The sequence below is a fragment of the Suricata suricatta genome, chromosome 9 (assembly GCF_006229205.1).
Source record: "Suricata suricatta isolate VVHF042 chromosome 9, meerkat_22Aug2017_6uvM2_HiC, whole genome shotgun sequence".
In the NCBI taxonomy this organism is placed as follows: Eukaryota; Metazoa; Chordata; class Mammalia; order Carnivora; family Herpestidae; genus Suricata; species Suricata suricatta.
In genome coordinates this window covers 14,271,903-14,283,856 of record NC_043708.1, presented here as the reverse complement: position 1 = coordinate 14,283,856, position 11,954 = coordinate 14,271,903, and positions in this window count along the sequence as shown.

Below are 11,954 nucleotides of genomic sequence, written 5' to 3'. Positions count from 1 at the left end.
AGGCTGTACGCCAGCCCCGCCACCTCGATGCTGTTCCTCTTGTGCAGGTGCGCGCGCCGCGCGGCCGTGAGCGGCTCGCTGACCTCCTGCAGGGAGTGCGCCACCGGCAGGCTGGCCTCCTGGAACGTCTGCACCGAGTGGTGCACGCGCCTGGTGATGAGGTCCGGGTTGCTGCTGCTGATGTACGGGTGGCGCGACAGGTCGGGGGTGCTGTTGGCCGGCCGCGGGGGCGGGTAGGGCGGGGGCGGGCGGTACACCTGCGTGCGCATGATGTTGGGGGCCGGGTAGTCCTGCGCCTGCAGCTGCGCGTTGGTCAGCTCGGGCACGCTGACGGCGCCCGCCACAGGCCGCCGCTCGGCGGGGTGCGGGTAGGGGGAAGGGCTGTGGAAACTGTAGTTGAGGCTGAACGGGTAGTGGGCCGATGGCGGGGAGGCGACGTGCGCGTGCTCCCGGATCTCGGGCTGGCTGTAGACCAGCGCGTCGGGCCGGCTGTAGGCGTACGAGCTGCCGATGTTGAGGTTGCGCAGCGAGCGGCTCTGCCTCTCGGCGGGCACCATGCCCCGGTTCAGCTGCTTCATGACCGTCTCGTAGTCCGGGGTCGGGCGGTACGACGGCGGGATCAGGGCGCTGTGGCGGTGCGACGGCACGTAGTCAGGCCTCATGACGTCGCTCCCGGTGATGCTGGGGTTGGAGGACATGGGCGAGGGCTGCAGGTAGGGCTGCGGGTTGTTCAGGGAGTTGGTGCTGTGCGCGCTGTACACGCTGCCGTTTCGGATCCGGCCGCTCAGGTCGATCTGGGCTCGGTCCAGGCTCGTCTGAGAGTGGCAATAGTATCCGTTCTGGTTGGTCGCAAAGAGGTTATCTGGGAAACACATTTAAAACGAAGGAGGTTTTAAAACGGGTTAAGTTGGAACAATGACGCTAGGCAGAAACTAAGATGCGCCCTGAACACTGCTGACATTGACATTGCTGGCTTTCCCCAGACTATCTGAATGACCTTGGGCACATCATTTCCTCCAGCCCAGGTGTCCTCGTCTACAGAATGGTGACAGCTCTGCCCGCTCTACGGGTGGTGCTCAGCATCTGGCCCCGGTAAAGATTAACCAAATCTAAATCCAATATTAGTGCGATTGATTATACTGTCTTTTTCTGGAAATCAAAAACGTGTTTTACTAGAGATGAAAGACTTTCTGGAACTCTGGGTGGCTGGAGGCAGAGATACTGTTCAAGGCATTGGGGCTGCTGACTGCTCCCTTCCCCTGGTGGGGGTGTGGCCTTACTGATGCTGAGCTAGTTCAAGTGGGAACCATCTATAAATACCTCCTTAGAGGAATTCTAGATATACATTTATGGGTTCTTCTAGAATGAAAACAAAAAGAGGAGAACTCTGTGGATTCTGCTTCTCCAGGTCCAACAGTGTCATCAGTTGCTGTGTACCTCACCAGGGGGCAGAAGCCAGGGAGAACCACACTAAACTAGTCACACACACCCCTGCTCTAGCCCCCACGCTCCAGTGAGACGGGGACCCAGAGCTAGCAGACTCAGGAGCGCCACCTCATCTACGGAGGCTGCATATGTGCCCGGTAGGGCTGGACAGAGGCATGTTTCTTCTGTCCAATCTGTGGTCCACCAGAAACAGCATCGCTACTGAGGGTCATTTCTCATACTTCAAAGAGGAGCAGTCAGGTCCTTCAGAGAACGTGGGCTTTGAAAAGTATTCTTTTGGGGATTCATGAGCCATGTGATGGTTGACATGACTAGTGGTTACCGAAGTGAATATACCAGTCTAGTGTGTGGACTTTCCTCACGTGGCTCAAACGCCCACTGGATTCGCCAGGCTGACACCGGTGCCTCCCCGTCCCTGCACTCTTCCCACACCTGGAATGCTTTGTGACCCTGAGTCCCTGGAGTTCCCCTTTCTCACTGGTCCTTACTCCAGCTTGTCTGCACTGGCCTGATACCTGTCTCTCCTGGTCTCCCTGCACCCCTCAAACCATCCCTTTGTGAGTCCGTGTGTGCAGAAGATGATGCTGAGAACTGATGGGGCCAAAAGATGATGGGGATCCCGGTGAGGAAAGGGGAAGGATGTATATGAAAGTCACAATTCAAGGACATGTTACACTATAAGGAGATTAAGTGTGACAGGGGTCCACGCAGGAGGAGGGAAGAATCACTCCCAGCTTGGGCTGGGTTGATGGGGACAAGGAGGAAAGACTCAAGAACGACCTCACAAAAGACACAGTATTCAAGCAGCCTCTGGGGGAGGGGAGGGTATGGGGGCGGAGGGAGGGCCTGCCTGGCTTGCAGCAGCAGCCAGTCAGCCAGTGGCTGCAGGATTCCCCTTCCTCGCCCTGGGGTGTGTGCCAGACATGGTCATATGACTAGGAGAGGTTGAGGGAAAGGGAGCAGAGGATGGAGAGCCAGTTTCCATGCCCCCTCCTCACCACCACCCTGCTCAGCCTTCCAGGTGGAAGAGGCCCTGAACACAGGGGCAGGCAGACGTGGAGCAGAGCCCTCCTGCCAGTGCTCGACAGCCAGGTGACCTGAGAAGTCGCCTTTACCGCAGAGGCCACGAGAGTTCCCACAGCCCGGCCTCGCCGACCCCAAGGAGACGGAGGCGCATGGGCAGGAGGGTACACAAGGGCGCCATGTCAGGGCGAAGGGTATTCTGGGTGACAGGGCAGCTCAGGCAAGGGCCAGGCAGGGAGACTGCAGAGTTAGGGGCCACTGCTCATGCTGTCTCTCTCCCTCCCTCTCTCTCTCTCTCTCTCTCTCTCTCTCTCTCTCTCTCTCTCTCTCTCAAAAATAAATAAAAAACATTTAAAAATAATAAAAATTTTTTAAAAAGCAGCAGGCAAGAAAGGGAAAGGAATAGTAACTCCAACCACTGTTGGAAGAGCGAGGCAAGGCAAACATATTAGGGTATCTGCAGGCCGAGGAAAAGGGCAGAGTCTCGAGGTAACTCTAACAACAGAGAAGAGCCCTTACCCAGAGGTGGGGGCGCCTGGGGGCACAGAACCAGCCGAGGGCAGGGTGCAAGGAGAGAGCAGTGAGGGAGGAATCACCCTGGGGTGCACACTCTGGGGATCCACACCCCGACGCACCGCTCCCCTCCAGCCTGTCTGCCTACCTCCCTGGGAATTCTCACCCGTGGGCATGAGGCCCGCACACCATACGCGCACAGCCCACCTCTGGTCCCTTCACACGTCACTTCTACCAGTTTCCTACGTGAGAGTCCAACCATAGCCCTCCTCTCTCCCCAGTGCCCTTCCTCATTCTGTGCCATGGCATCCACTGTCCCCCAAAACCGGAAAGCCCTTCCCAATCTCCCCAGCAGATTGGGACTCTTTCTTCACGGAACTGCACGCTCTCCTCAAAACAATCACATTCTCTCTGTATTTATTTGTGTACCAGTATCTCCTACTGTTAGATTCTAAGCTTCGTAAGACATGGAACTACTGCTCTGCGTTAACTTTCCTTGGCTTTGCTAGTAGAGCCTTGTACAGAGTAGAGAGTAAATGTCTGTGAAGGAATGCCTGACATGCGGGTGGGGAAGCAGTGCCTTAAACACATCTCACTCTAAATAAAAATTAAAAATGAAGTGTGTTTAAACCTTTACAGTGGGAAGCTCTCAGGCAGGGGAAAAAAAACACCAAAATGAGCTCGGGGTATCCGGTGCCAGAAACAAGGAAGCGCTCAAAGGTCAACGGGTGAGAGTCAGCAGGGCACAGGAGCTGGCTGAAAGGGCCTCCTAGGGGCTGAACTAGGGATCATTTGCGCATCAACATTCGATGCTGCATATCGCTACACGCTTTCGAGAGACTGAACTTAATGGCGGCTGCTTCTACGGATCCAGGATTGCTCGAAGCACAAAAACAATCTGGATGCAGCATCAGCCGAAAACTGCCCTGGCTCCAAGATCTCCAAGTCTTCCTGGATTATTCAGATTGTAATAATTCTGTCCAGGGGTGCCTCGGTAGTTCAGCAGGTTAAGCATCCGGCTTCAACATAGGTCAGGATCTCACAGTTTATGGGTTCGAGCCCCGTGTCGGGTTCTGTGCTGACAGCTCAGAGCCTGGAGCCTGCTTCAGATTCTGTATCTCCCTCTCTCTCTGACCCTCCCCTGCTCACACTGTCTCTCCCTGTCTCTCAAAAATAAATAAAAATCATAAAATTTTTTAAAAAGTAAAAAAATTCTCTATAGCATTTCAGAAACCGGGTACTTTACCTTGGGAGGAAGTGTGTGGCTCTGTATAGTGTCCATTATAATGCAGCTGGGGCTGGGGAGGCATCACGTAGGACTGAGGCTTAGGCTACGGAATGGAAAGTTGGAAACGGTTAAAACGCATTGCTACCTATGTACTATATGCCAAGTGAGTCTCTGCTGGTTTCTTTCTTTCCATTAAAAAACTTCGAAGGAAGTTAAATATATTAGGTGGAAGATAAACATGGAGACCCTACAGCTCGTACCATATTTATCACTTTCAGTGTCTCCAGAATGACAGTGCCAAGTGCCAAGCCCTGTACACTGATGTCAGACACCAGAGATCACAAGGAAACAAGCGTCTCCAAACAGTTAAGAGCAAGAAGGAACAAAGCTTTCTGAATTCTTATACAAACATGTGACTGTACAAAGCTTTTATGTAGTGTATTTAGTCTTCTCAGGCAAAATTAGCTAGCATCTTAAAGATCTAGTAACTTCTGATTACTCTTTGCTAATAGTCAAAAATTGTAAAATTTGGTTGGATCTAATATTTAAATACATGTAATAACATAAATATTACATAAATATAAGGGTCAGCCTACCACTGGTTCTTTGGCTAAAAACAATCGAATACCAGCACACTTTTGTGGTCCAAACTAAAAATTAACACTATCAAAAGCATCCTTTATTAAGGAAGATGACATCACTAAAAGAAAAAAAACAATCGTAATATTCCTTCTTTCTTACCAAGGACACCCTTGAAGATGACCTCCTCCTAATTGGGTTCACTGCAACGGTCGGAGTTTGCCTATAAAAATAAGACATGTCACTGAGACACAGAGTTTCCCTAATTCTGCCCAAGTAGATTAATAAGAAGGTAAAATGGTAAATCTGCTACCGCAAAAAGAAGACAAAACTAACCCAATCATAAATTAGAGAAAAGAAAGGAGACTCTCTTATCCTCACTTGGGGCTTCCCCCCTTTGCAGCTGCCCAGACCACCCCCTAGCCCCGCGCCCACACTCCAGGGTTTGAGCCTCCTCCTGAGGCAGCAGCATCCGCCCAGACTATCAGAGGATGAGCAGGTACATCTTTTCCTGGTCTATCCAGGTAAAATCTCTGGAATGAGTAGAAGCAGAGAGGGAAAGTGCCAAGACTTGATCACCCACAACCATCCCGCAGAAGCAAGATTCAGTACAAACGCATCTCTCCCGTGGCCCTGGGTTAGCAATGACCACCTCCACTAATGGTCCTGGGGTGACCGTCAACAGCCAGCCCAGAAGCCGGAAGCAATGGGAAAGGCCTGTAGTTAACATCTTGCTAACCACCTACTACAAACATAATCAAGAGAGAAGCTTATAACTTTGGTAACTTCATCTAGATTTCCTGGAAGGAACTAAGAGAAAAAAACAAAAAAAAGAAAATTTGGTTCAGTGGGCCTGAGGTACACTCATTTGACTTTTCTATACAAGAAATTTCTCTCTGGTTTTATTTTTTAAAATGTTTATTTATTTTGAGAGAGACAGAGACAGTGCAACTAGGGAAGGGACAGAGAGAAAAGGAGAGAGAGAGAATCCCAAGCAGGCTCCATGCTGCCAGTGCAGAGCCGGACATGGGACTCGAACTCACGAAACTGCGAGATCATGACCTGAGCTGAAACCAAGAGTTGTCAGACACTCAACTGACTGAGCCACCCAGGCGCCCTGACTGGCTTTAAATTTATTTCTTAGAAAGCAATGAAAATATTAAGAAGTATAGACTGACATTTATCAAATAATTTGAGATTTTTAACTATTCCCATCAAGTTCCATCTTTGAATAAATAATTATATCAAAAAGGAACAAGAGACAAAAAATTGTAATTGTATTACTTTTGAACAGAGGCAGGACGTTTTTGTTATTATGTGCAGTTTATTGCAAATAAGCTCTAGGAACCTAAACATACGATTTTTGGCTTTATTGATGACTTACGTAATTTTCTCCAAGCACTTTTGTAATTTTTTTAATTAAAAAAATTTGGGGGGGGGCTGCCTGGGTGGTTCAGTTGGTTAAGCGGTCGACTTCAGCTCAGGTCATGATCTCATGGTTTGTGGGTTCGAGCCCCACGCTGGGCTTTGGGCTGACCGCTCAGAGTCTGGAGCTGCTTCAGATTCTGTGTCTCCCTCTCTCTCTGCCCCTCCCCCATTCATGCTCTGTCTCTCTCTGTCCCAAAAATAAATAAACTATAAAAATATTAAAAAAAAAATTTTTATTTTTAAATTAAGCTCTATGCTCGCTGGGGCTTGAACCCACAACCCCAAGATCAAGAGTTTGCATGCTCTACTGACTGAGTCAGCCAGGAGCCTTTCAAAGCACTTTTCTTTTACTTGATGAAAAATATATGTAAATGTTTATTAACTTATTTTTAAGAGAGGGAGAGAGAAAGAAAGTGTGAGCAGGAGAGGGGCAGAGAGAGAGACGCAGACACAGAATCCAAAGCAGGCTCCAGGCTCCAAGCTGTCAGTGCAGAGCCCAGTGTGGGGCTGGAACCCGTGAATGGTGAGATCATGACCTGAACTGAAGTCGGATACTTCCCAGGTGCTCCACAAAGCACTTTTTCAAGAAAACTTTTCACAATCTGCTTCTGGCTCCAGAGCTTATGTGACATATAAATACTAATTACAAATATATTTTGTGACTTTTGGTTATAGTGTTCTAAGGACTAGTTACTAGAAAATTCAGAATCACAAGGTGAACACTCAATCCATTTAATCAGCAAAATTTACCATAATCTTAGCATCCTAACAATTTGTATCTTGTATTCAAAACCCTGAAAATTATTTTTATAATACTTTTGAGATAAAATAAAACTAGTCATTATTTCTGATTAAAAGCCCTCACCCAATTGGAGCGCCAGATGGCTCAGTCGGTTAAGTACCAAACTCTTGATTTCAGCTCAGATCATGATCTCACGGTTCGTGACTTCAAGCACTGCATCAGGCTCTGTGCTGACAGTACAGGGCCTGCTTGGTATTGTCTCCTTCTCTCTGCCCTTCCCCCACTCACTCTCTCTCAAAATAAATAAATAAATAAAACTTTAAATTAGAAAAAAAATCACCAAATTATAAAGAGGGCACTTATATTTACAACAGCATGGGTGGAGCTAGAATTTACTGTGCTAAGTGAAATAAGTCAACCAGAGAAAGACACATACCATATGATTTCACTCATATGTGGACTTTAAGAAACAAAACAGATGAACATATGGGAAGAGGGGGTGGAGAGAAGAGAGGGAAACAAACCACAGGAGACTCAATGGCTGAGAACAAACAGGGATGACGGAGGGGTGTGGGTGGGGGCTGGGCTGGATGAGTGGTGGGTACTAAGGACAGCACTTGCGATGAGCACTGAGTGTTGCACGTTAAGTGATGAATCGCTGAAGTCCACTCCTAAAACCAATACTGCACTGTCTCTTAACTAAAATTTAAATGTTAAAAAAAGGAAAAAAACTAAAAACCATCACCAAATATTGGGCCTGAATGAAACTAGGGTGGTACTGACTCAGTGACAGTGTTAGAATAAGGGATCATAAGAGCAATCTGAAAAATGGTGCCCCCAAAATAAAAACTGATTATGTGATTAAAAAGGTGATATTCCACCTCAGCAGAGAGAAGATAGGTTATTGGCACAATGAACCATTTATAAAAAGTTCAAGTCTCATATAATACCATCTAAGAAAGCACGTAACAGATGGATTTAAAAATTAAAAATTTAAATATGAAGTCATACATGAACTTACAGAAAACAAATATTCTCATATATCATAGGCTGAAGATCCATCTAAACACAAAACCAGTAAAAGAAATTACAAAGAAAAAATAACCCAAGTGCTCATCAGAACCTTAGCATCAGGTGACTACAACTGCCTTTTTACTGGTTGATTTTTTGTAATTAAATGCCTTCTGTAATAATTTCCTTTCATTATCATCAAAATGTGTTAAGGCTGTTGCTAAAGAATAAGGGTCTCTTTTCCAAAGAATATTCCATCCGCCAGAATTTACGTAACTCGACAAGCACACAATACATGTTGGGCTGCAAAAATTCTGTAGTAACCTAATCGCGGCCTCCTTGGGGTAGCGCCTGTGATGGTGCATCTGGGCACAGTGCTCGGTCTGGGGAACACTCACTAACTGCATTAGAATACCCCTTAAAATCAGCATCCAGAATCTGAAGGCATTTTGTAGCCTTGAAGTTTACTTTGCGTCTGCTTATTCTCCATCATTAGGGGTCAGCAAAACTGGCAAAACTGCATCCTTAGAAGTTCATATTTAGCCACTGTCCAAGTGGACTGAACTTTTAAGGTACTGTAAATTCAAAATTCAGAGATGAGAAGAAAGGGCTGGTAGAAGACAAGGACCTGTCCTGAGCTGCCCAGCCCTGGGCAAAAATAAAACTTAAATGTGTTGACGTACAAAATGCGGCGATGCAGAGCTGAGAGGCACAGGCAGGAACTCCCACACGCGGTATCTATTTGGGCGCCCTTGCCGGGAGCACCCAGCGGGGAGGCGACTCTGCCCACCGCAGAGGCCGCTTCTTGCGAAACACAAACAAATGGAACACGTCCTTCTCCTGCCAAACTGTCTGACCAGGCAGCCTCGCCATCGGTTCTAATAGTCTAGCTCCTCTTCCTTCCAAACGTAGTTTGCTGAGAGATCAGCCATCCTCCCTTAGTGTACAGGAGAAAATGGTGTGACTGCTGGTTAGTGTCTTCCAGACTTTGGGGGCAACTACTGGGTTGATGAAAATGAAACAGCCAAAAAACTCTTAGGGCAAAAAATCACGGGGAGGTGTGCACCGGAGAAGACAAACTAAGTACAGGCCACTAGCCCGTGTGAAATGACTGTTACTCACTGAAGCAGGGCTAAGGGCCGAACATGATCATTTCACGGAATCTGAACACCAACACCATAAGGGATGCCAGTTTTTATCTGGATTTTACAGATAGGGAAACTGATACTTAGATTAAGGGAACTGCTCTTGGTCACATGACAAATAAGCAGCAGAACCGGCACTGGAACCAGGTGGGTGTGTCAGATTATGGAGCACAGGCTCCTAGCAATTATTTGTTCCACCCGCTCCCCAACCCCAACTGATTTGTAAGCTTCGTGGAGCCAAGAGGACATAGTGGTACCAGCGCTGCCTGGCACACAGGGAAGGCCTCAAATGTCTGCCGGACAAATGAGTGACACTGTGGGAGAAGGGCCGAAGCAGATACCAATTACTGAGCACTGACAGTTGAGATTGCTTCTTTTTTCGTAAGTTTATTTATTCTGAGAGAGAAGGAGAGCTGGAGTAGAGGGGGCACAGAGAGGGGGGTGGAGAGAGAATCCCAAGCAGGCTTCACACTGACAACGCATAGCCCTACACAAGACTTGAACTCATGAACCCATGAGATCATGACCTGAGCCAAGATCAAGAGTTGGACACATAACCAACTGAGCCACCCAGGCGCCCCGAGTTCCTATTTCTAAGAGTTGTCTCAATTTTGCTGTGTGAGCTTCCTTTCTTATAGGATTATAGGAATTAGAGGGGCTGATTATAATAGGACCAATTCTGGGGTCTGGAAGAAGGTATGTGACCTAACAGACTAACAGTATCTCATTTAATTTCTAATACAACCCTAAAGGAATACTGACATTCTTCTTGTCTCATTTTTAAGGCTTGGGTGACATCAGAAGATGAATTGCTACTTAAAGTACTTTGTTTATTATTATTATTTTTTAAAGTTTTGTATTGAAAGAGAATGCACAGGTGCACATGTGAGCAGGGGAGGGGCAAAGAAAGAGGGAGAGAGAATCTGAAGTAGGTGCTGTACTGTCAGGGGAGGGGCAGAGGGAGGAAGAGACAGAATCTCAAGCAGGCAGATGCAGGGGCTCGAACTCATGAACTGTGAAATCATGACCTGAGCTGAAATCAAGAGTCTGTCACTTAACCGACTGAGCCACCCAGGCGCCCCTAAAGTACCTTGTTTAAAGGTGGAGGGAGGGAGCAAGATTGATGATGCGTCACGTCATTCTATGAATTCTAAAATATAGTCATCTGGGTCAAGTTTGGACGAATCAAAGCCATCCAAAATACCATTTTCTTATATATCAGGACTGGCTGGGGCTCAGGGGGAGGGCGGGGTGTGTGTGACACTCTAGGAGCAAAATCCTTTCTATACAAGTAAATCATCTCCTGAGCCCCCGGGGCCCCAGGCTGGCCTAGCCATCCAGAATCCTCTGGCCAATTTCAGGCCCGCTGCAGTTTCATCAGATGCCCAACTGTCGTTGACCCATGTGGACCATGAGAACAAATCTACCAATACATCAGGATCATTTATATTAAATGTGACTGAACCGCCTAGGTTGAGAACCTTAAAAGAAATGACCATCGGGGCTCCTGGGTGGCTTAGTCAGTTAAGCATCTAACTTCAGATTGGTCATGATCTCGCGGTTTGTGGGTTTGAGCCCCGCACCTGGCTCTGTACTGACAGCTTGGAGCTTGAAGCCTGCTTCAGATTCTGTGTCTCCCCTTCTCTGTGCCCCTCCCCTGCACTCTCTCTCTCTGAAAAACAAATATTAAAAAAAATTATTTTTAATGACCATAAATTATTTTCAGTTTTATCATCCATCAAAACACTAAAAGCTAAGAATTCATTTACTTCACCTGAGAGCAAGTACTGATAGTGAACTATATTAGTTTCCTACAGAACCAGGCAGGGACCCTCCATGAAAATAGCTCCTGGATATGGCCTTCCTTAAACCTACTGGATGTACAAAGATTAAAAACAAAATATGGAAAATACTCCAAACATAATTATTTTGTTTTTGAAACACTTGTATGTTTTATTTATATTGATATATGCAACTGAATGCCTTATTAATGTAGTTTTACTCATGTTTAGCAAGAAACCACAATATGACTAAACTTAAGAGATCTAAAACTGAATTTCTTTCTTTTCCATCTGAACTTTAAAATCATTAGCAGGTGGTGATTTGCAAACAAACAAACAAACAAACAAAAAACCCCAAACTCCTTTAAAAAAAGGCATTAATCACCAACCTGTATGGATGCCTACTTGGAAAAAGATTGTATTTTGCAGCTTATTCAAAATGATTGATCTGATTCTCCATTATTTTCCAGAAGAAGAATAACGAAGTAATGATGGTTCGATAGTACAAATACTCTTAAACACATGAGCAGACAGAGCGCATGTCTACTGCTTGGATCTCAGAACACTACTTCTGCATGAAAATAATGTCACACATGGCTGGCTAACCAGGCCAGCCCAGGAGAGCCCCAAATGTGACCGCCCCGGACTGGCAGCACCGCTGAGTCTGGCCACCAGGGGAAGCACTTTCACGCACAAATACATCTGGAGCCGCAGGCCAGCATCCAGAGAGGCTTCCTACAAGCACAGAGAAGGCAGGGCTCCCCCTCCCGGTCAGTTAGTGCTTTCCCACATCCCACCACCAGAGGAACAGTGGGACTCAGAACACGCCTGGGTGGTGTCCAGGGAGGAGGGGGCGGCAGGAGGTCTGGGCCAAGGGGCTAATCGTTAGCTGGTTCCCCTGTAAGGTCATCCCTGGTCATTTCCTTTCCTTTCGTGAGTCCCAAAGATGGGCCTGCCCTGTGCACGGTTATTGCTAACCAGTTTTCTTCACACCGTGGGTCCCGATAAAACCGAAAGCGCTCCGATAGTCTTCCTTCCTCCTTCCTGGCCTTAAGGGA